Below are 26,433 nucleotides of genomic sequence, written 5' to 3'. Positions count from 1 at the left end.
CAGATGATTGGCCTCGGGGAGACCAAAACATCCAACACCGCGGAGACACCATCACGTGTTTCTCAACGCAGTGATCCAGAACACTGCCCCCATCCCTTATGGGAAATATGCAAATGCATGTAGAGTAGCTGCGGAGACACCATCACGTGTTTCTCAACGCAAGCAGTGAATAGCCAGGCCTTTCCCTGGGAAGGAACAACCACGGGAAGGGCAGCATCCAATAAAGGAATACATTCAATACAGGAAAATCACCTATGCCAAGCATGGTATCTATCCACAGGCACCTGTTTCGGGGTTTTTGCCCCTCATCAGTGTGGAGTAGGAATCTGGCTATTAGGAGCAGTGCCTAGTAAAAGGCTGTAAAGGCACAGATGATTGGCCTCGGGGAGACCAAAACATCCAACACCACGGAGACACCATCACGTGTTTCTCAACGCAGTGATCCAGAACACTGCCCCCATCCCTTATGGGAAATATGCAAAAGCATGTAGAGTAGCTGCGGAGACACCATCACGTGTTTCTCAACGCAAGCAGTGAATAGCCAGGCCTTTCCCCGGGAAGGGACAACCACGGGAAGGGCAGCATCCAATAAAGGAATACATCCAATACAGGAAAACCACCTATGCCAGGCTCTTCTGTGCTGTACTCCCTTACTTCCTCAGAGTCACAGTCACCCGCATAGTCTGTGTCATACCCCACAGTATGGTGAACCCCCAAGTCACACTCTTTCTGGGTGTCAGCTCCACACGTTTTATCTACCCCACTACTAACAGTCATATTGTGGCACTCTTCCGGTGATGTCAGGTCAGTAAGTTGGTCAGGCGCATCCCTTACGTCTGACCCGTCAATTTTGGGAGGTATCACTGCTTTTAAGTACGCAACCTCACCAGCCGAGAGCCCTCCATTGTCCTGCTGTAGAGAAACTCCCCTCTCCCACAGGTCTGCGTACAGCCCCGAGTCCCGGCCAGTTATCACCGGACAGGGTAAGTTTGAGACTATGGCGGCATCATGTAATGCAATGTCCCGGTTTGTCTCGAGGGTCACCCTGGCCACTGGATAGTCCTTAGTGACCCCATGGATGCAGATAACCCCAATCTTCCTATTTGGCACTACCCATCCGCTGGGCGCAACCCTCACCAGAGTCACCGAGCTCCCAGAATCGACCATCCCAAATACCTCTTCAGCGTTTATCAGCAGGGCACACGCCCGTGAACTCTTGCCTGGTGGATAGCTCACATAGCAGACTGGACACATGTAATTCATTTGCCCTGGACAACAGTCCGTCTGCGGCCCCCTTTTGGGATGCTCTGCCCCCTTTTGGGAAACCACCATTCCCCGGGACTCCACCCCCTTTTGGGCAACTATCCCTATTCGGGTTACCTCCCCCTTTTGGGATTCCACCCCATTTAGGGTCACAACCCCTTTTTGGGCAACTACTACCTTTTGGGATACTGCCCCCTTATGGGACTCCGTCCCTTTTTTGGCAACCATCCCTTTTTTGGGGTACACCCAACGGTACTCTCAGGCACCAGTTCACACAGTACAGAAAAAAAAAACACGTCTCTTTGGGTCTCACTGGCCCTTTAAGAGTCTGCACGAATTTTTTATTTTTTTTTCTCAACACCTCACCTCTTGGCCTCAGAGGTGCCGCATACACAATGTCTCTCTTTCTCTCTCCTCTGACCCCGGTCAGTATATCACGGATCCCTTTCCGTTACCTGTTGGTGCCGCACAGGTTCTCGGATACCTCTCTTCCTCAGAGGTATCCTTCAGACGTTCTCACTGACCCCTGTCTGCATTACCCACGGTTGTCAAACCGTTCCACACCCTGGCATGTGCCAGGTCCAGAGCCCCGCCATGTACTCTTCAGGGAGACGACACTCCCAACACATGGGCTCTCTAGGACCTTCCAGCACAGACCATTCAGGTCCACACTCAGAGACCATGTGACCAGACCTCAGTCACATTATATGGTTGTAACCACTCCCCTAGATGGAAGTGTGTGTGGCTAGTTTGACCCTCCCATCTCTCAGAACTAGCCCTGCCAGCCTCCCTAGTTAAACAACACAATTCACTTGTAGGACTACAGGTCCCAGAACATCCTTACTTCAGGCTGACAGTGCAGAGTGTCTTTCTCTGCGACACACATACCGGCCATTCACAGTAATGCCGGGCTTTGACTCATCACCACAGTTATATCTGCGATTGCCATGCATTCCTATGGCCTCAATACGCCTCCATACGCACTCTGGGAAGCCCATACTACCTGTAACAGGGGTCACTACACCACATATTCCCCCCCCCTGTTCAAACCTGTGTGGTTGAACACTTATCACTTATCACACACCAGGGATCTCGAGACCGGGTGCCCAAGTCACCTTACCCTACCAGTCGAGAGGACCGTCACAGTCGGATTTGAGCATCCTTCATCATCACACCCTTGTTAGATTTTTCCCGCCCCCAGCACTCTGGGAAGCCCATACAGCACCCCCTACCTGTAACAGGGGTCACTACACCACAATACATTACATTACTGATCTTGAGTTACATCCTGTATTATACTCCAGAGCTGCACTCACTATTCTGCTGGTGCAGTCAATGTGTACATACATTACATTACTGATCCTGAGTTACATCCTGTATTATACCCCAGAGCTGCACTCACTATTCTGCTGGTGCAGTCACTGTGTACATACATTACATTACTGATCTTGAGTTACATCCTGTATTATACTCCAGAGCTGCGCTCACTATTCTGCTGGTGCAGTCAATGTGTACATACATTACATTACTGATCCTGAGTTACATCCTGTATTATACTCCAGAGCTGCACTCACTATTCTGCTGGTGCAGTCACTGTGTACATACATTACATTACTGATCCTGAGTTACATCCTGTATTATACCCCAGAGCTGCACTCGCTATTCTGCTGGTGCAGTCACTGTGTACATACATTACTGATCCTGAGTTACATCCTGTATTATACTCCAGAGCTGCACTCGCTATTCTGCTGGTGCAGTCACTATGTACATACATTACATTACTGATCCTGAGTTACATCCTGTATTATACTCCAGAGCTGCACTCACTATTCTGCTGGTGCAGTCACTGTGTACATACATTACATTACTGATCCTGAGTTACATCCTGTATTATACTCCAGAGCTGCACTCACTATTTTGCTGGTGGAGTCACTGTGTACATACATTACATTACTGATCCTGAGTTACATCCTGTATTATACTCCAGAGCTGCACTCACTATTCTGCTGGTGCAGTCACTGTGTACATACATTACTGATCCTGAGTTACATCCTGTATTATACCCCAGAGCCAGGGGTGTAACTACCGCGGTCGCAGCGGTCGCCATTGCGACCGGGCCCCGCAGGTCAGGGGCCCCGGGTTGGCAGGTCAGTGCAGGGCCGGACTGGCCATCGGGCACTTCTGGCAAATGCCAGAAGAGCCGGTGCCAGTAGTGGGCCGCTGCACTGTTCCCCCCCGCCCCCCGCCAGTGCCGCTGCCGCCGCATTTAACTATACCGGCGTCTATGACACCGGTATAGTTCAATGCAATGATGGAGGAGAGAGCGTCTGCTGATGCCCCCTCTCCCATCATTCCCCGCTCTGCCTCTGACAGTACACTGCGGGTGCGCGATGACGTCATATCATCGCGCACCTGCAGTGTCCTGGGCAGACTGCAGCCGCCGGGAGCAGCGCGGGCAAAAGGAAAGGTGAGGAGAGTTTGTTTTTTTTTTTCTTTTTAACTGGACTGTGGGGCCATTATCGGGGGGGGGGGGAGATGAGATGTGCGGGCTCTGCTGTATATATCCCTGTGCAGGCTGTGCTCTATATACCCCTGTGCAGGCTGTGCTCTATATACCCCTGTGCGGGCTCTGCTGTATATATCCCTGTGCGGCCTGTGCTCTATATACCCCTGTGCGGGCTCTGCTGTATATATCCCTGTGCGGGCTCTGCTGTATATATCCCTGTGCGGGCTGTGCTCTATATACCCCTGTGCAGGCTGTGCTCTATATACCCCTGTGCGGGCTCTGCTGTATATATCCCTGTGCGGGCTGTGCTCTATATACCCCTGTGCGGGCTCTGCTGTATATATCCCTATGCGGGCTGTGCTCTATATACCCCTGTGCGGGCTGTGCTCTATATACCCCTGTGCGGGCTCTGCTGTATATATCCCTGTGCGGGCTCTGCTGTATATATCCCTGTGCGGACTGTGCTCTATATACCCCTGTGCGGGCTGTGCTGTATATATCCCTGTGCGGGCTGTGCTCTATGTATCCCTGTGCGGGCTCTGCTGTATATATCCCTGTGCGGGCTGTGCTGTATATATCCCTGTGCGGGCTGTGCTCTATATACCACTGTGTGGGCTGTGCTGTATATATCCCTGTGCGGGCTCTGCTGTATATATCCCTGTGCGGACTGTGCTCTATATATCCCTGTGCGGGCTCTGCTGTATATATCCCTGTGCGGGCTCTGCTGTATATATCCCTGTGCGGGCTGTGCTCTATATATCCCTGTGCGGGCTCTGCTGTATATACCACTGTGTGGGCTGTGCTGTATATATCCCTGTGCTGGCTGTGCTGTATATACCCCTGTGCGGGCTGTGCGCTATATACCCCTGTGCGGGCTCTGCTGTATATATCCCTGTGCGGGCTGTGCTCTATATACCCCTGTGCGGGCTCTGCTGTATATATCCCTGTGCGGGCTGTTCTCTATATACCCCTGTGCGGGCTCTGCTGTATATATCCCTGTGCGGGCTCTGCTGTATATATCCCTGTGCGGGCTCTGCTGTATATATCCCTGTGCGGGCTCTGCTGTATATATCCCTGTGCTGGCTCTGCTGTATATATCCCTGTGCGGGCTCTGCTGTATATATCTCTGTGCGGGCTCTGCTGTATATATCCCTGTGCGGGCTCTGCTGTATATATCCCTGTGCTGGATATACCACTGTGCGGGCTGTGCTGGATATACCACTGTGCGGGCTGTGCTGGATATACCACTGTGCTGGCTGTGCTGGATATACCACTGTGCAGGCTGTGCTTGATATACCACTGTGCGGGCTCTGCTGGATATACCACTGTGCGGGCTGTGCTGGATATACCACTGTGCGGGCTGTGCTGGATATACCACTGTGCGGGCTGTGCTGGATATACCACTGTGCGGGCTGTGCTGGATATACCACTGTGCGGGCTGTGCTGGATATACCACTGTGCGGGCTGTGCTGGATATACCACTGTGCTGGATATACCACTGTGCGGGCTGTGCTGGATATACCACTGTGCGGGCTGTGCTGGATATACCACTGTGCGGGCTGTGCTGGATATACCACTGTGCGGGCTGTGCTGGATATACCACTGTGCTGGATATACCACTGTGCGGGCTGTGCTGTATATACCACTGTGCGGGCTCTGCTGGATATACCACTGTGCGGGCTCTGCTGGATATACCACTGTGCGGGCTGTGCTGGATATACCACTGTGCGGGCTGTGCTGGATATACCACTGTGCGGGCTGTGCTGGATAGACCACTGTGCGGGCTGTGCTGGATATACCACTGTGCGGGCTGTGCTGGATAGACCACTGTGCGGGCTGTGCTGTATACACCACTGTGCTGGATATACCACTGTGCGGGCTGTGCTGGCACCCAACACCATGTTGCAGTGCAGGAGATTCCTGCGACAGTCCAAGGCGTATCTAGGGGAAGGTGGGGGGGGGGGCGGGGTTGAGGCGGGGGGACCCGGGGGGGGGGGGGGGGGGCCCATTTGGAAGTTCGCACCGGGGCCCATAACTTTGTAGTTACGCCACTGCCCAGAGCTGCACTCACTATTCTGCTGGTGCAGTCACTGTGTACATACATTACATCACTGATCCTGAGTTACCTCCTGTATTATACTCCAGAGCTGCACTCACTTTGTAGGCTGATGATTGTATCATATTGTATTGTATGCATATTGATGCATTTTGAAGTTGATCAAAAAGTTTGGTTTAGTTTTAAAACCAAAAATAAAGTTACGAATAAAAGTCCTAAACTTTTTCCTGAGAAAAGGAGCCTAGCTGTTTTTTGTTGCAGTAATTTCTAGCAGTGTGGAGAGAAGTGAATGGGCTGACCGGAGCTCCTGGCCATCTGAGAATGCAGCGCGCCTTTGTTCTCGTCTTGGTGCTCGCTCAGACATAGAATGGGTTCTTAACTCTCCCCTGTTGAAGTACAGTACAAAGAGCCGGAGCTCAGTGTGCGCGGAGTCATTGTACTTTTCCTTTTGCAGCTTGTACAATAATAATGTGGCAGTAACGCGGCTCCTGGACTTGGGGGCATTCGCTAACCTCCTCTTATAGAGTTTAATATAAATATTACATGCACTGTCTCTGTCACTTTACAGCTTTAATTGAAAAATGGAAGATTGATGTTAGAGATTTTGTCTTGTTTTATCACAGGTTAGCTGGAATTCCGCCTGCGGTGCTGTAGGGTTTCTATTGTCTCTTTCCTTTTCTTCCAAGACCTGCTTTTCACATTTTTTCGTGGCATACCCAGAAACTTGGCACAAAGTTGACAGCCAAGATGAATAATCATGAGTGCGGACAAACGGACACAGGCGGACTGAGCGGCATGTATTCTGAGAGGCTTTTCAAACTTATTCTTCCCTTAAAATCACTTTGTAATTCATGTATGCTGACATCATGTGCACAACTCCACAGAAAGTAATTAGACAACCCCTGCCGTTTTCCTCGGCTGATGAAGCCTGTGGTTTGCCTTATTAAAAAAAAAAAATCTGTTCTGCTTTTTGCTAGAATTTCTTTCACCCCAAGTTCAGAAACCTATCGTTTTTTTTATATTTTAATTTTCAGTGTGATACTGTGTGCGGTGTGGTCGACTTCTGTACTCGTAACCCAATAGTCATCGGAGGCAGAACAGATGACAACAAACCGGTCACCAGTCACTTTTTGTAGTTATATTACTATAATATTATGTTGTTATTCCACCTAAAAAAAGGCCAAAGATTTGTCATGATTGTGCTTTTCATCTTTACACTTGTCTTCATCCATCTTGTTGCTGGTTGCTCTCAACCTCTTAAATCGTAGCTTGACCATACTCCTTAGGTACTGATGCGTTCCTCCTTACCTTTGCTGGTGGCTCGACATATCCTAACATTAGTGGCATGAGATAAACAGTTTGATACAAAATATAATTTTGTGATACTCTGTCAGGAAATGTTTATTCTAGATGTTTTTAGTTGTGTTCTCCTAGAGTGTGTGATGAGAATTGTAATTTGTTTAGTCTTTTACGAACATGTTGGGATATTGTGAGAAATTGGGGAACCTAAAGGATTGTTCCCACAATCACACTATTTTTCATAAATGATCGTAAATGTATATATTTTATACATTGTTAATATACAGAATAAGCACAACAAAATGCTTCTTTCTTGTACTTTTTATGTCTTTTTTATTCTCTTCAGCCCCAATGTGCATCCAGCTTCAAACATCTGAATGGGCTGTCCATTTCTTAATATGCTAAAACTACATTTCCCAGCAGTACTTGCTTCTCCTCAGTGCTGCAGACCCTTTCCCCTTTTCTATGTACTCTGTACCAGCCTCATATTTGAGTTATCATCAATGTACAATTTATCTTATGCTTCTATGCATTGCTTGCTCCTGTTACATGACCCTGCCTGACCGATTTTATCTTCTTCCATCTACTTCAACATTTTTGCAGTTGGGTTTTACATCGTTATTTATTTTCACTCAGAGCTCAACTCTCCTGAACTTCTCCACGGCAGAGCTTGTAATTACAAGGCAGTGCAGAGCTGAGTTGTGTTTGTTGCCTGCTGCTGAGAGATCAGTAATTGAAACTGCAAATGCTGCTCTGGTGATGCATATAGCAGAGGATTATCTTATGTTATATGCATCAACAGAGCAGCATTTGTAATTTGTTGTCTTCTGCTCACAGATCAGTGAAACACTTCTCAACTCCTCTCTGTGTACAGCCACGTCTTGCAGTATATCATTTTTATCAGACCCCTATATACAGCCCCATTGTGCAGTATATCACTCCTTTCAGCCCCTAATACATAGCCCCAGTATACATCATACCGCTCGTCTTAACCCCTTCACGACATGCGCCGTACTAGTACGGCGCATGTCGTGTCTCCCCTTTCAGCCACCTATGCACAGCCCCATCCTGCTGTATATCACTTCTTTCAGCCTCTATGCACAGCCCCATCCTGGTGTATTTCACTTCTTTCAGCCTCTATGCACAGCCCCATCCTGCAGTATACCACTCCTTTCAGCCTCTATGCCCAACCTTATCCTGCAGTATATCACTCCTTTCAGCCTCTATGCACAGCCCCATCCTGCAGTATACCACTCCTTTCAGCCTCTGCACAGCCCCATCCTGCTGTATATCACTTCTTTCAGCCTCTATCTATGCACAGCCCCATCCTGCAGTATGTCACTCCTTTCAGTCCCCTATATACAGCCCCATCCTACCATATTCACTTTTCCATACACAAGCCCTGCTGCAGCTTCCTGATTTGGTCTTTGCACTGTAAAGAAGGGGGCTCCATCCTTTTCTATATCTTCATCCTTCACAGGGGTTGCTCAGTTCTAGGGATTAATCAGTGTGTTGCTATATAATGTATTGAAACATCTGTAAGATCACAGGAAGTCTTTGGAAAAAATGTCTATGCTCTAAAGGAGTTATCCAGCACCGCTTGCTGCTGACCTTATGATACCGCGCACATCACGAGACGTAGGCACGATCGGCAGGTTGATTAGAATAGGATACATGCATGATACCTGCCCATCGTGCGTGCAGCTCTGCAGGTGTCACAAAGCCATGTGTACCGCTCTCTTCCGATGTGGAAGTGAACAAGTGGCTCCGGATAGCCTGTTTTAAACCTGTTCCTTATCTTTTAATATCTGCAAAAATCTTTGTTTTATTGGGCATCACATTTTTAGATCTTTCCATCTTGTCCTTACAAGTCTACCATACCGAGGGTCCTTTTCTTCTGCGATTGCTGTTTAGACAAAGTTTGTGAATACTTTTAATATTTAATAAGTAGAAGAAACTTCCAGAATTTTAACAAGGGATCAAAAGTTTTTGCAATCCTTTTGAAAATTGACATCATATGACCACCAATAAGCTCCCCCAGAAGAGAAGGACCCCCAGAAGAGAAGGACCCCCAGAAGAGGACCCCCAGAAGAGAAGTTCCCCTAGAAGAGAAGGACCCCAGTTCCCTCGTCAGTTTGCCCTGTGAATGGCTCCATCACAGAAGATGTGAATCATATTTTTCACATTTAAGTGTTACATTTCCTTGTGGGGATTGATACATTGTTTCTGTGTGTTTGGTTCTCATACTGTGAGGTCGCCCTCCTGGTGGATTTTTCCTTTTGGGAATATGTGGATGTTCAGTTTTCCTTATAGCTCTGTGCAGCGGTTCCTATTGTATTTCTGGACTATTTCTAGGATTGTTTTCCCTGCAGTCCAGCCACAGGGTAGTTATTAGTAAAGGATCCACTATATTAGGAGTCGGTGATTAAAGTACATTCCGCTGGAAATAACAATGAAAGTCTTATAAAAAATATATATTTTTTCCTCTTTCTTTTCCCACATCTGCCATCACGTTTTTTTATTCCTGAGTTTTGCATAATCATTGCGCTAGAAAGGCCTTAAAACCAAAGTGATAAAACATGCAGTAACAGAAGCATTAATTTGTCAAATCATTTATGTCAGGAAAAAATTGGAATTAAAGTGATAACCTTTATTGGCTAATTGAGCAGATTCAGCGGCCAGCCTCCGAGACTTCACCGGTGTCTGTTAGGCGAAGACCCGAGGAGTCTCTGAAGATTTCTCATGGAATCCGCTTACTTAACCTATAAATTTGACCACTAATTCTAGGGCTTTTTTTCTCTTACATTGATCAGTCATCGTGGACTCTGCTGCTCAAGCCGTGTATGAAAACGATAGCAATGGAAGCTGAAGAAATATCTGCATGTAGGAGGCAAAGTAACGGCACATTGCACTGCTGCCGTGTATAGTGTGCTGTCCGCGTGTGTGGGCGACTTATACACTTACCTGGGATCCATCTATCCATTATCTATCTATTATCTATTTATCTATCTATCATCTATCTGTGTCTATTATCTATCTATATTATCTATTATTTATCTATTGATCTATCTATTATCTATCTATTATCCTTCTATTATCTATCTATTTATCTATCTATCTACAGTTCCCACTGACAAAGACATGAACAGTCTATAATTTTAAGGGTAGGTTAATTTTAACATTGAGAGATAGAATATCAAGAATAAAATCCCAGAAAATCACATTGTATAAATTATATAAATAAATTTGCATTTTGTAGTGACAAATAAGTATTTGGCCCTCTGACATACCAGACTTAATACTTGGTGGTAAAACCTTTGTTGGCAAGCCCAGCAGTCAGACGTTTTCTGTAGTTGATGATGAGGTTTGCGCACATGTCAGGAGGAATTTTGCTCCACTCCTCTTTGCTGATCATTTCTAAATCATTAAGATTTTGAGGCCGTCGCTTGGCAACTCGGAGCTTCACCTCCCTCCATAAGTTTTCTATGGGATGAAGGTCTGGAGACTGGCTAGGCCACTCCATGACCTTATGTGCTTCTTTTTGAGCCACTCCTTTGTTGCCTTGGCTGTATGTTTTGGGTCATTGTCTTGCTGGAAGACCCAGCCATGACCCATTTTAATGTCCTGGGGGAGGGAAGGAGGTTGTCACTCAGGATTTTTTCGGTACATGGCTCCATCCATTCTCCCATTGATGCGGTGAAGTAGTCCTGTGCCCTTAGCAGAGAAACACCCCCAAAACATGTTTCCACCTCCATGCTTGACAGTGGGGATGGTGTTCTTTGGGTCATAGGCAGCATTTCTCTTCCTCCTAACACATCTAGTTGAGTTAATGCCAAAGAGCTCAATTTTTGTCTCATCTGACCACAGCACCTTCTCCCAATCACTCACAGAATCATCCAGGTGTTCATTGGCAAACTTCAGACGGGCTGCACATGTGCCTTCTTGAGCAGGGGACCTTGCAGGCACTACAGGATTTTATACCTTTACGGCGTAATGTGTTACCAATGGTTTTCTTGGTGTCTGTGGTCCCAGCTGCCTTGAGATCATTAACAAGTTCCCCCCGTGTAGTTTTAGGCTGATCTCTCACCTTCCTCATGATCAAGTATACCCCACGAGGTGAGACTTTGCACGGTGCCCCAGATCGATGTCTATTGACAGTCATTTTGTATTTCTTCCATTTTCTTACTATTGCACCAACAGTTGTCTCCTTCTCACCCAGCGTCTTAGTTATGGTTTTGTAGCCCATTCCAGCTTTGTGCAGCTTTATGATCTTGTCCCTGACGTCCTTATAAAGCTCTTTGGTTTTGCCCATGTTGTAGAGGTTACAGTCTGACTGATTAATTGAGTCTGTGGACAGGAGCCTTCTATAAAGGTGACTATGTAAGACAGCTGTCTATAATGCAGGTAACGAGGTGATTAGGAGCGTCTGACTGGTCTGTAGGAGCCAGAACTCTTAATGGTTGGTAGGGGATCAAATACTTATTTCTCACTGCAAAATGTGAATAAATTTATATAGTTTATACAATGTGATTTTCTGGATTTTATTTTTGATATTCCAGCTCTCAATGTTAAAATGAACCGACCCTTAAAATTATAGACTGTTCATGTCTTTGTCAGTGGGCAAACTTACAAAATCAGCAAGGGATCAAATACTTATTTCCCCCTCTGTATCGACAATGGACAACGCTATGGGTCTTTTGTATAAGGAGCAGACAGACGCACGTTTCGTGTGCTACTCTTTAATACTCCTAATAATTGTGGCTTCATTTCTGCCGGATTATCGGGCTTTTCCGCCATATGTAAGCTTTGTGGGTTTGTGTGCTTCTCCTCCCGGTCTGCCCGTTTCCATCTTGTCTGATGTCTCAGAACTATCAGACGTGGGCCCTTGCTGCAGGACTAGCACGGCCTTGTAGTCGGGGGGCTGTGATCTCGCCGCCGTGTGAAGGTCTCCGCTCAGACACCTGGACACATCTCTCGCCTTACTGAAAGATTTAATAGTGGCACATAATAAATGATAAGTGTCCCGGAGATCAGAGCGTCCCCCCCCCCCCCTGTCTGGGCTGGCAGCGCTCGCCGGCCACATTTTCTGTTGACATCACCTGCTGGCAGCTTTTTGTTTGTGGCTGCCGGATGACTATATGTTGATATGTATACATAAGACGTTTCCCACACCCAAATCCATAGCTGCTCATTGAGGAGTTATTATGGGAGCTCGGCACTAAATCCTCCTCTCCTCTTTACAGCAAGAATAAGGAGCACTAGAAACCTCTGCTGCTGCAGCTGCGGACCCTCGGCCAGCCACCCGGTAAGTCCCCTCTTCTCTTATCCGTATAGTGCCTGACTGTAAACAGTTATCGTTTATTTATTGTACGTTATTTGCTACAATCCTGAAACTTTGTATCTACAAGTATCCTGGACCGATTGGTAAAGGGGTTTCCCAAGTTATCATCTAGACTTACTGATCGCTGACGGCGGCACTGCCGGGACTCCCAGCCATCCTGAGACCAGGCCCCTTGTGCAGCACCAAGCATCCGCACTTCTGCACCATTCATTGTCTATAGGACTGCTGGAGGTCGTCCTCTAAAACGTGGATGAGCCCCGTGGTCAGGATAGGTGATAGTACAGGACACCCGCATTGTCCGGATTATGACGCCATTTACACATATTATTTGTGTAGTCACTGTGCAGTGCAGAAAAGTTGTGCTGAACAGTTACTCGCTTTTGTATTGTCTTCGTAGCTCTGCACATTTCCGTGCCGGCTTTGCTCCTCTCGGCTGCACTGTCTGTTGGGGCCGGTGGTTGTCTGGACTCCTCCTCCGCTCTTCTCAGAGGCGTGGCTTGTTACTGTGCTCCGCCTCCATGCTTCATACTGCTGCTCTATAAATACAGGTTGTCAGAAAGTAGCTGGACTGCAAGTAAATGTGCGGCGAACAGCTGCTTCCCAGCAATGTCAGCGGCCCAGCGGGGGCCCTCGTGGACTTGTGGCCATCATCCGAGCGCAGGGCCAGCTTTCTATTGGTGAGAAGGTCCAGGTTGGGAGATCAGGTGATTCCCACATCACACTCCTCACTTATGTGGCAGCCGTCAATCACTCCGGGTGGTCCGCACATCCGCCTGTGTGATCACTGTGGGAAGAACTGCAAGTAACAGATCGGGGGCTTCACGTCTGCAAGTTCTGCCGATGGTCTCCAGTGTGGAGAGGAGTTCTGTGCCATGGAGAAAACATGTCAGCCCCCTGCCCCGGACCCCCGCTGTGTGCTCAGACATAATGTCTATATAATGAGTCCGAGTATATCCTGTGTCTATTATCTCCCTATCATAGATTATCTATCTGTTACCTTTCTACAGTATTATCTATCTATTATTTATCTATCTATGATCTATTTCTTTATCTATTAACTATCATCTATCTATCACATATATTATCTATATATTATCTATCTATTATTCATCTATAAATAGATAATAGATAGATAATAAATAGATAGATATCTATTATTTAAGTATCCATTATTTGTCTATTATCTATCCATTATCTATCAATATATCTATTATATATTTATTTATCTATTAACCATTATCTATCTATCTATCTATCTATCTATCTATCTATCTATCTATCTATCTATCTATCTATCATCTATTATCTATCTATCTATACATCTATCAATAGATAGATAGATAGATAGATAGATAGATAAATAGATAGATAGATAATAGATAAATAGATAGTAGATAGATAATAGATGAATAATAGATAATGTATAAATATATAATAGATAGATAATAGACAGATAGATGATTGATACATAAATATATAGATAGAAAATAGATGGATAGATAGTAGATACATAATAGATATATAATAGACAGATAAGATAGATAATAGATCGATAATCTATCTATCTATTATCTATCTATCTATCTATTATCTATCTATCTATCTATCTATCTATCTATCTATTATCTGTCTATCTATTATCTATGTATTCTCTATCATGTATTTGTGTATCTCTGTGTAGATGTGATAGTGGTGGTGTCTCCGGCACTATTATTCCGGTTGATCGCACCATACTTTGCAGGTTGGATCTCGATGTCTCTTCCTTTTCGCACATTAGACCCAGTGACATTAGGGTTTGGTCGCTCCCTATGATTTTCTGCGCCCACTATCGGTGGTGACATCGGTGATGGTGGAGGCCTGCCATCACCCTGATCCGCACCTTCCGGCGCCGGCCCCACAATCCGCCTTCCCTCCGTGCCGCCTCTAGTTCTGACATATCATGTTGGCGTTTTCTTTTCATTTCTATTATTGTTTTTTTAGACTCTGTGATATAATAAGACAGTGGGATATTTGTGCGCCGTTGTCAGGCCGGCACGGTCACATTCTGCGCCTCCGGACACTTTGTTGCCTTTTTTTTTAGGTTTCAGGCAAAAATCCCATTCCTTGAAAGGAGTAAAAAAATGTAATAATAAAAAAAATAAAATAATGGATTACAGAGTAGAGAAGGCTGTGGAAATAATGTATTTGCGCTTGGTGTAGTGAATGCTGCAGACATTAATATTAATACATTTTAGAAGGAGACAGGTTGTTCTTTACTTTGGTCCGAATCCGGAATATAAACACCGCGGGGAGGGGTGTTATTAACCCTTGCAGGGATGTATTGCCGATTTTCCGCCGTCTGCCTGCACGGCCCGCCCGTCCCTGGATATTACAATGCACAGAAATGATTCTGTTTGGAGACCGTCCTGATTACCTATTAGTAGAACCTATAATTGTAAGATGAATCTATCTGGTGGCAGATTCTCAAATTAAAATGAGCATGCTCCCTGCGTCCCCGGAGGCGTTTAATCACGGGGAAAGTGCAGTAAACGGACAAGATTCATTATCTATTCAGGGCATGATTATCATTAGCTGTTTTACATTCACGCAAAGCAGAAAAGAGCGCAGCGTTTCCATTGCACCTTGCTGGCGCCTTTTAAGGATGCACCGGAGTTTGGCGAGCGGGATTATGTTTAGTCTCTGGAAAATGTAGATTGCGTTTAATAGACAGAGCTCCGATCCTCTCCTAAACCTAATATGCCATTAATGCCGGTTACAGAGGGGCAGCAGGGGGGTCTCTTGGCAGCCGTATCCTCCTTTTATCTAAATTGATGGGTGAAATGAAGCAGCACATCTCGTTTTTTTATGTGCCGAGATGCCGTCGTTGCCAATGCCAACCTGGATATTGTGAGCAAATAGCCCATAAATCACCAAGCTGCCCCATGTAGTCAGGGCTTTTATAGTCCGGACCCCCCCACCACTCCAGTCCAATATGTAGGATTGTCATCGCCGGGTCTGGATGATCTCTATTCCATATACTATCAGAGATCGCTGATCAGATATGGCCCCCGATTCATCTTGTGCCTTTTTTGGGGGGGGTATTTATAAATGCTTATTGTACCAAAATCATCAAGAGGGCACATGTGGTTCAAGAGATAAATTGTCTTTTTCTCCTGCCATTTATCATTTTTGCAACTTTTTCTTTCAAGCAAAAAAGTTACAAAAAAAAATCGCACTTCCGGAATGGAGTTTTTTGCAAATAAAGAATGAGTTGAAGACATCCAGAAATGCAAAACTCCATCCATAAAGAATAAGAGAAAGGAAAAAACAAGGGAGAACATATAAAATAGACTTAAAAAAAAGGCGCAAATAGAATAATGGATTGGGTGGGAAAATGAAAGAAGGCAGAAAATGAGAGAAAAACAGAAATAAAGGCAATGATGACTTGCGGATATGGTGTCCAAAAAGTGGTCCATCTCCAATAAAAAAAACAAACAAGTTTTCTTGTTTCTTTGCAGTTGGGATAGTCCTAATTTATGGATCGACTCATTATTATTTATTGGTGATCAAAATGCAAAGAAGTGAACCTAGTTAAACCCCATCTTATTAGGAAGTTCTGAGTTAATAGAGGGGTCCCTCCATGCAGACCCTTTATAAGACAGACTGTTAACAGCTGCTGATACCTTCTCTCCCTGGAGGACCCGGCAATTTTATGTATAACACACAGTCATTTGTTGTGAGGTGTAATACTCTATTTGTCCTGCGGAGGTGCTGCTGTGGAATCAAACACTTGTTGCCAATTTTCTTTCCCCCCTCCATTATAATTGATTGCTCCAAGCTGCAAAATGACCAAAGATGAACTTATGATGGGTGCTGTCCATTTTTCGGAAATTATGTTGAATATTCAGAAAAATGTAGATCTGATCATAAAAGGTCTCATCCAGTGAAGAAAGCATGTTCTCCTACATTCTAGGGGAGAGTTCTGGATAGAGAGTGGATACCAAGAGCACCTCTCACTCTGGAGGACCTGTCCTGTCCTGCATTACACTGACATCCCAGGTAATGCCTCCATTGTCCTGTGGGGGTGCTGCAGGGAAATAATTGACTTACTGCCAGGTTTCCTAACAAATCACAGCTGATTACTTAAGGTCTTTTCAGATAATGTGGAAATGTAAAACCCAAATATATCTGTAACATAAAAATAGGTTTTGAGGCCCATCGCGTATTATAACAGCGTTCATGGACAGAGACCAGCAGATCCGAAATTTAGAAAGACACAGAGAGGAGGAAACCTGGTGAGGAGGTGATCCTATTAAAGGAATAAGTATGAAAGAAAGTTTCTGGAATCTCACATTGGGGACTTTGTCTCCGAAAGGTCATAACTTTGATATAGAACTGTGTCCTGTATTGATTAAAGAGAGCCAGCCACCAGGTCAGCAGTGACGCTAAGTTTTGCCCTTATTTTATTCCCGCTGCTCTCCTGAGGATTCTGTGTTGTTGTTTTTTTTTAAAAAAAAACGCTGTACAGTTCCAGACAGAAGGGCCTTTTTATTTAATGCTAAGTTTTATGATTTTTACCAAATGGTCCTAGCTCAGAGGATCCTCAGGGGCGTGTCTTTGGGCTGCTCATAATTACCTGTATTACGAGCTGGGCAGTTGTCATGCTATGGCAGGGTATGTATTATATCTAAAATGCCTTTTGTTTGTTTGTTTTTTTTCAAATTAGCCATACGGTCCAGAGATATGGGCCTTTTCATTCAGTGCTGATTTTTATGATCTTTATTTAGGGGCCGGGGCTCACTAAATAATATTACAAAGCACCCAGAAGTCTTGCCCCTGCGGATCCTGTGAGCACTGCCCTTTGGGTAAAAACCATAACATTATATAAACTAAATATTACGGCCCATATCTCAAGAATTGTACGGAAATTTTTAAAAAAATGTATGCTAATTGGATCAGTGGGAAAAAAATAAGAGCAAAATCAGGACACCTTTCACCTAATTACAGCTACCCTTTATAGATCGTTTTAGTCATTCTCAGTGGTATGAGTCTATACTTTGGGTACCACAGTGTTGCGGTTTTATTGTAAGTCCCTTCTCGTTCTTAACATGCCACTGATTCTGTGGGGTCTTGATTTATTTTATCCAGTGCGATCTACCTGGTCCAGGTGGTATACCTCTATACTTTCAAGTAAGCTGTCATATGTATACATGAGGAATAACACTATTTCTGGCAAATATTTCTCTTGTATTCTGCACTTTATATCAGTGTTCCACTCTGCAGGCTCTATCTCTGATTTTCAGTTGTCTCTGAGCTACTGGGTGGAGATGAGCTGCTATGATTTCTCCCATACACGGCACACACAGACATGAGGGATTCCTCCTCTTCTGTCTATCTAGCTCATGTTCAGAAGCATCTGCCACATGGACAGCAGCACTGAGCTATGTATAGTGCTGAGCGGTGTAGATGTGAATCCAGCTGGTGAGGTAAAAGACTTGTTAGAAATCTCAGGATGATCTTTCTGCGAATCCCACTGCTGTGTTTTTCTTGCTCTACTTTTCACTTGTCCTACATCTCTCCCTTTTCCATAGAGTATAATAGACGGGTACATTGACTCCTCATGCTGCTGACCGGCCAGTTTGTGTTGAGCAGTACATAGTTGAGCTATGAGTGAATGATGAATTCAGGAAGCACAGGTGATGTGGCTCATGAGTTGACAAAGAATCACATTTTTCGGATAAGAATTTGTACAAAGTTTCGTAATTTTTCTTTGGTTTTCGCAATGTTTTCTGAAAGTACAGTCCACATTTAATAGTGTTGGGTGTGCATTGGGGTGATGCATGGGGTGGGATTGGCGGATTGGGTGCCACACTCTTCCTATGACAGCCCATGTTCATGAATGCAAACTAACGACTCCTCTGGAGTCTGATTGGTTCTTGAATTTCCACAAAAATGTAAACTAACCATTAAATTTCGTTCAACTTCACAATTGTGTTCCACTTGTTGTTGATTCTTGACCAAAAATTTACATTTGGTATCTTTATGTTTGAAGCATGACATGTGGGAAAAGGTTGAAAAGTTCCAGGGGGCCGAATACTTTCACAAGGCACTGTACATATGTTATGTATATGTGTATATGTTGGACCCCCAGAACCTGTGTATTACATAGATTAAAAAGAGAATTGGGTGAGTAGTTTGCCCAATTCAAGTTTCGCCTGCAATTGCTTCATCTGAGGCTGAGAGAGGAGTTTCCTGTACAACAATATGTTTTAATGCAACATTCTTTATATATATTAAATTCTATAGCTTTGTCCACTTCCTGCCTTTTTTGCTCGTCCGATCAGTTTTTTCCCCGTTTTCCATCCCCTTCTGCAGACCTTTACTGCTCCCATCGTCTTCCCGTTGTCTTCTGTCCATCATTAACGTCTTCCTCCTGATGACCACACTGTAAATGCCGCCGTGAAGTCTTAAATCCGCACTTTTGTCTTCATCTGTTTCCTCTACCCTCCGAAATGTCAAGTTTACCCAGAACTAGTATTTCTATTTCAGTAGTTTTGCAGAAGGTGATAATTAGCGGCTTTTCTTTCTCAGGGATTAACAGTTCTCCAACAGGTCTTGACAGGAAGGAGGAGAAGATGCAAGTAACATCCTCACTGCGAATATTGCTCATTGCAATGTACAGCACATAACAATGGGGACGGCGGGTAAACATCTCTCCCAGCAAGTGACACGTTCACCAGAGATGTCTCCGCTCTTGTAGCCACATCTGCAGAGGAGCTTTTATTTAGGGACAGTCTCACTTTCATGCAGTCGATTTCAGGTTAATCAAGCTTCTTTCTAATTAACTAGACTCATTAAGCGTTTTAGTGCAGCGTCCATGACAGAGATGTGCTACAACGTTACGATGGCGTTAGACACAAAAATGTAGCAGATCTTAATTTATTATTGATATTGAGAAACGTAATTCTGCCCCCAAACCTCCCCATGTATAATGCTCTATCGTTCGGGGATTGAGGGGTTTCTGAGCTCCTGGAGACCCCCTGGCTGCATGATGTCCAGTGGTCCGCACCTTGGTCCTGGGTACGAATCTCACCAATGGCAACAGCCACCTGAAGTTTATGTGCATTTTCCTCCAGGCTCTCTTTTTTTCCTACACTTTTAAAACATACAGAGTAGCTATGTTTCTGTGTACATACATTACATTACTGATACTGAGTAAAATCCTGTATTATACCCCAGAGCTGCACTCACTATTCTGCTGGTGCAGTCACTGTGTGCATATATTACATTACTGATCCTGAGTTACATCCTGTATTATACTCCAGAGCTGCACTCACTATTCTGCTGGTGCAGTCACTGTATACATACATTACATTACTGATACTGAGTAACATCCTGTATTATACCCCAGAACTGCACTCACTATTCTGCTGGTGCAGTCACTGTGTACATACATTACATTACTGATCCTGAGTTACATCCTGTATTATACTCCAGAGCTGCACTCACTATTCTGCTGGTGCAGTCACTGTGTACATACATTACATTACTGATCCTGAGTTATATCCTGTATTATACCCCAGAACTGCACTCACTATTCTGCTGGTGCAGTCACTGTGTACATACATTACATTACTGATCCTGAGTTACATCCTGTATTATACTCCAGAGCTGCACTCAGTATTCTGCTGGTGCAGTCACTGTGTACATACATTACATTACTGATTCTGAGTTACATCCTGTATTATACTCCAGAGCTGCACTCAGTATTCTGCTGGTGCAGTCACTGTGTACATACATTACATTACTGATTCTGAGTTACATCCTGTATTTTACCCCAGAGCTGCACTCACTATTCTGCTGGTGCAGTCACTGTGTACATACATTACATTACTGATCCTGAGTTACATCCTGTATTATACTCCAGAGCTGCACTCACTATTCTGCTGGTGCAGTCACTGTGTACATACATTACATTACTGATCCTGAGTTACATCCTGTATTATACTCCAGAGCTGCACTCAGTATTCTGCTGGTGCAGTCACTGTGTACATACATTACATTACTGATTCTGAGTTACATCCTGTATTTTACCCCAGAGCTGCACTCACTATTCTGCTGGTGCAGTCACTGTGTACATACATTACATTACTGATCCTGAGTTACATCCTGTATTATAACCCAGAGCTGCACTCACTATTCTGCTGGTGCAGTCACTGTGTACATACATTACATTACTGATCCTGAGTTACATCCTGTATTATACTCCAGAGCTGCACTCACTATTCTGCTGGTGCAGTCACTGTGTACATACATTACATTACTGATCCTGAGTTACATCCTGTATTATACTCCAGAGCTGCACTCACTATTCTGCTGGTGCAGTCACTGTGTACATACATTACATTACTGATCCTGAGTTACCTCCTGTATTATACTCCAGAGCTGCACTCACTATTCTGCTGGTGCAGTCACTGTGTACATACATTACATTACTGATCCTGAGTTACATCCTGTATCATACTCCAGAGCTGCACTCACTATTCTGCTGGTGCAGTCACTGTGTACATACATTACATTACTGATCCTGAGTTACATCCTGTATTATACCCCAGAGCTGCACTCACTATTCTGCTGGTGCAGTCACTGTGTACATACATTACAATACTGATCCTGAGTTACATCCTGTATTATACCCCAGAGCTGCACTCACTATTCTGCTGGTGCAGTCAGTGTGTACATACATTACATTACTGATCCTGAGTTACATCCTGTATTATACCCCAGAGCTGCACTCACTATTCTGCTGGTGCAGTCACTGTGTACATACATTACATTACTGATCCTGAGTTACATCCTGTATTATACTCCAGAGCTGCACTCACTATTCTGCTGGTGCAGTCACTGTGTACATACATTACATTACTGATCCTGAGTTACATCCTGTATTATACTCCAGAGCTGCACTCAGTATTCTGCTGGTGCAGTCACTGTGTACATACATTACATTACTGATTCTGAGTTACATCCTGTATTTTACCCCAGAGCTGCACTCACTATTCTGCTGGTGCAGTCACTGTGTACATACATTACATTACTGATCCTGAGTTACATCCTGTATTATAACCCAGAGCTGCACTCACTATTCTGCTGGTGCAGTCACTGTGTACATACATTACACTACTGATCCTGAGTTACATCCTGTATTATACCCCAGAGCTGCACTCACTATTCTGCTGGTGCAGTCACTGTGTACATACATTACATTACTGATCCTGAGTTACCTCCTGTATTATACTCCAGAGCTGCACTCACTATTCTGCTGGTGCAGTCACTGTGTACATACATTACATTACTGATCCTGAGTTACATCCTGTATCATACTCCAGAGCTGCACTCACTATTCTGCTGGTGCAGTCACTGTGTACAACATACATTACATTACTGATCCTGAGTTACATCCTGTAATATACCCCAGAGCTGCACTCACTATTCTGCTGGTGCAGTCACTGTGTACATACATTACATTACTGATCCTGAGTTACATCCTGTATTATACCCCAGAGCTGCACTCACTATTCTGCTGGTGCAGTCACTGTGTACGTACATTACATTACTGATCCTGAGTTACCTCCTGTATTATACCCCAGAGCTGCACTCACTATTCTGCTGGTGCAGTCACTGTGTACATACATTACATTACTGATCCTGAGTTACATCCTGTATTATACCCCAGAGCTGCACTCACTATTCTGCTGGTGCAGTCACTGTGTACATACATTACATTACTGATCCTGAGTTACATCCTGTATTATACCCCAGAGCTGCACTCACTATTCTGCTGGTGCAGTCACTGTGTACATACATTACATTACTGATCCTGAGTTACATCCTGTATTATACCCCAGAGCTGCACTCACTATTCTGCTGGTGCAGTCACTGTGTACATACATTACATTACTGATCCTGTATTATACTCCAGAGCTGGAGATCCCCAGGAGATTGTCCGCCACCATTGATGTCTATGGCAGTGCCACTAACACTACCTCCTGAGTGATCCCGGGAGAATTTCCGCCTCTGCTCCTGGGATCAGCCATTACTCCGGCAGGACTAGGCTTCCTGCATGCTATGATGAGCGTGGCACTGTGAATACTATACATGAGTACTATACATTCAGCAATAACTATGTCTGGCTGCAAATGTATAAGCAGATTATATTTGCCCAGAATTTGCTTTATTGTGGAGGTTGAGCTCTCGAGCAGCAAGTCTCTGAGTTTCCTCTATGGTATTACTTTTTCATGTTCAATGGATGTGTTGCAACCTCGGTGTCACGAAACGGCTCACCAGTGTTTCCTTTCTAGAGGACAAAACACTTAGAAAAAGAGACACAAGGCTCCTGCTGTGCTTTATAATGCTAATATATTTGCATGTAAGCATCACAGAACACCATGGCTTCCAGCTTTTCTTGCTCTTGATGTGTCAGGCGCACTGTGCTTACATCCCTGTAATACTCGCTAACTGTTGGTTTCAATCACAACATTTCTTGGAGGATGAAATTTGGAATCAGAACAAATGGTTCAAACCAGAAAATCTGCTCCTGGCTAACTGTACGTGGAGCGCAGCTTCAGCCCGAGCTGTTTTCCAGAATCTTTACAATCCTACATCCCTTTAATTTAATAACAAAAATTTCAGCTGTTTGATGTTCGGGAGGAAACTGAGAAATATGAGACATACGGTGTGTATACCTGCCATACACCAAGGTGGGAGCTGTTCCTAAAATTCACACAATGATCCCACATCTAATGACCCAGACTCTCACCCAAGGGATAAAAACATTCAGAAACAATTCATCACCGTCACTTTTTGGATTTGTGGCCAACAATGTGTTGTACAGTTTGGCATTAATATCTCCATAGAGTTAATTTTAATCTGGAGTGGTAAAGGAATTAAATGTGAAAGTTCAGTTTATGGTCAAATGTTATGGTGGTACATTAGGTAATGGTGACATCCCCAGCTGTCTTAGGTTGTGAACGGCTTTTCGTAGACATCCATGATGGTATAGGGTGGAAAATGGGGTTGTTGTGAAAATATGTGGTGGCCTAGAGCAGTAAGAAGGGTTATTTTTTATAGTCCCTGGTCGCCTGGGGCAGTGAAGGGGTTCATGGTAAAGTCCCTATGGGTCTAAGACACAGGGCTATGGAGTCAGAGTCAATGTCCATTTTGGTGGAGTCGGAGTCGACATAAAATGGATCGACTCAGACTCCTAAAATATATAATAAATTGTGTACAGTAGTTCAATGCAGGATGTGCTGTAAATATTTTCATGAGAACTTTGGAAAGTTATGAAATGTCCTTTAAATGTCTGTTCTATTCCTGATCTAAGAATTTCAGCTTTTAGTTAAGATGAATCTGTTCTACACTTTATGTACATGCTCAGTAGTGACCAGTACTGGGGAGTCTCCATAGCCCTGCTAAGACAGTCAGTGGGTCCATGATAGAGTTTCTGGCTGAGAAGCGCAGTGAAGCGGATCATAATGAAGTCCTCTGTGGTCTAGGAAAGGCTCATTATAGTTTCTGGTAGTCCAGGGCAGTGAAGAAGACCATGGGACCATCCCTAGTAGTCTAGGACAGTCAAGGGGTTTGTGAAAGTGTTTCTGTTTGAGAAGCTCAGTGAAGAGTATGAAGGGGATCTTGATAAAGTCTCTGGTGGTCTAGAGCAGCGATGGGGATCATGATAAAGTTCCCGATGATCTACAGCAGTGGTGGAGATCATTATAAAGTACTTAGTGGTTTAGGGCAGCGATTGAGATCATGATAAAGACCTTGGTGGTCTAGGGCAGCATTGGAGGTCATGATAAAGTCCTTGGTAGTCTAGGACAGCGTTGGAGATCATGATAAAGACCTTGGTAGTCTAGGGCAGTGAATTTGATCATAATAAAGAAATTTGTGTTGTAGGGCAGCGAAGGGGATCATGATAAAGTCTTTGATAGTCTAGGGCAGTGGTGGAGATCAGATAAAGTCCTTGGTGGTCTAGGTCAGCGTTGGAGATCATGATTAAGTCCTTGGTAGTCTAGGGCAGTGAATTTGATCATGATAAAGTCATTTGTTTTGTAGGGCAGCGAAGGGGATCATAATAAAGTCTTTGATGGTCTAGGTCAGTGGTGGAGATCATGATAAAGTAATTGGTGGTCTAGGGCAGCGGTGGAGATCATGATAAAGTACTTGGTGGTCTAGGGCAGCAAAGGTGATCATGAAATGTCCTTGGTGGTCTAGGGCAATGAAGAGGATCATGATAAAGTCTTTGGAGGTCTAGGACAGTGAAGGGGATCATGATATAGTCCTTGGTGGTCTAGGACAGGCAAGGGGTTCATAGTAGAGTTTCTAGTGTCTCCTACCAATCAGTGCAGAGTAAGACACAGTTGATCATACAGTCGCTCCTTCTAGTGTAATTTTTGTCCAGTCCATTTCCAGGTTGTTCCTGGCTGTACTTCCCTATGTGGCCCATAAGAAACCAGGTTCCCTTTACGATAACCCAGTTTGCCCCACCCCTAAACTATGTCTTAGGGCTCGGATTTTTGTATCCCCTCTTTCTCTCAATGGCAGCAGGAATATTTTGGAGTTGCTCATTTTGTAGTCCCTTCCTTTACTTGCCCAGGCACCTCTGAAGCCAAAGACCTCTTGACCATGGGTAACTCCTTCCGACACTTGGCCCTCAGACAGCGAGATGTGACATTGTGGCGTGAACTTATGGCTCTTGTCAGCCCTTCATGTGTTACTTTTGTTCTTGCTGAAATAAAACCCTGTCTCCTCATTTATTAATCATACACAGGAGAAGTTTTCTTCTTTGTTACCTGCTATGAAATCCAATCACATTATCATTGTTAGCTGCAGCCCCATGCAAGGAAATTATATGATTCCCCTCCAGTGTCCTTGAATGAACTCGGAGCCCCAGCAACAGGTTGAGGATGGTGATATCCCGGGAGGGCCTGCATGGCATACCTTTATCTGAAGGCATAAATCAGATGTATGTGCAACATTTTTTATCAGAAGGAGGAATGAATCATCGTTCCCATAAAGTATAACGTGCCCGTCGTTACATGGGTATTTTTTGTTATAGCTTGGCACAGCCTTAACGTTCAGTTATTTCTGTTTGCTCTGTCCATATGTTGTAACATTGAGAGGGGCAGATACTTTCCCAGAACATGTTCTCTGATAAGAAGACACCACTTGGCAGCCCTGACTATGTGGGTTGCTGTAGACCACACCTCTCGGCATTGATTCTTGCCCGCCAGCATGGCATTGACTTCAGCACTATAGTGAGTCATTCTAGATAGGTGCTATCAGTATCAGGCTATGTATAGCAGCGTAAATTGCGATAGCGTGTTTGTAAACATCGTATAAACTTAATGCAAGGACACATCTCCGCAGTTATCAGCCAGAGGGTACATGCCAGGCATATCTGGACTGGAGCTTGTTTGCTCCATCTCTCATAGTGCTAGGCAGGGTCAGGACACCACCTCCTTTTGATCTATAAACCCCTGGTCTCTGGCATGTTACTCATTAATATGGCTTTATGTATCAAAAAGGGACTTTATGCACGCGTCTCGGTATATAGTATATCTCCAGATCAATGGATGCATTCACGTTGGCACTGAACCCCAGGAATGTTGCTGTGCGTTACGTATCATATTAATGCAGGCTACAGAGTAGTGTTACTTAAAGGGGAATTCCATCCTACAGGAGATATCCAGTCATAACCTACAAATCATTTGTAACTAGAGTTGAGCAAACATATTTGCAGGAACCTTGTGCAGCGGTTACGTTGGTAGTCTTTGGCCGTCTGTCCAGAGCCCTGCTAACGTCTATCTACCCGCATCCTCCATGCCTCTTTTGATAAGTAGGTCTGGCGCCAAATCATCAATCAGAAAAGGCACCGGGTATTCCGGCAGGTAGGAGGAGGTTTCTGATGACCATGTCCTACACACGTAG

The 26,433-nt window shown here is 44.6% G+C and overlaps 1 protein-coding gene across 4 annotated transcripts in view; it reads left to right on the top strand.

Annotated features, from left to right (window-relative positions):
- The window catches only part of ZBTB20 (zinc finger and BTB domain containing 20), a 941,497-nt gene that overhangs the window by 229,664 nt on the left and 685,400 nt on the right, over positions 1-26,433 (top strand). For all 4 annotated transcript variants that reach the window (XM_077293705.1, XM_077293703.1, XM_077293706.1 and 1 more), the window contains exon 2: positions 12,368-12,429. The gene's annotated coding sequence lies outside the window, so the exon portion shown is untranslated. The remainder of the gene's footprint in view (positions 1-12,367; positions 12,430-26,433) is intronic.

This window comes from Ranitomeya variabilis, chromosome 3, assembly GCF_051348905.1.
Source record: "Ranitomeya variabilis isolate aRanVar5 chromosome 3, aRanVar5.hap1, whole genome shotgun sequence".
Classification (NCBI taxonomy): domain Eukaryota; kingdom Metazoa; phylum Chordata; class Amphibia; order Anura; family Dendrobatidae; genus Ranitomeya; species Ranitomeya variabilis.
Note: the sequence above shows the minus strand (reverse complement) of the source record. Positions and strands in the feature narration are given on the sequence as shown.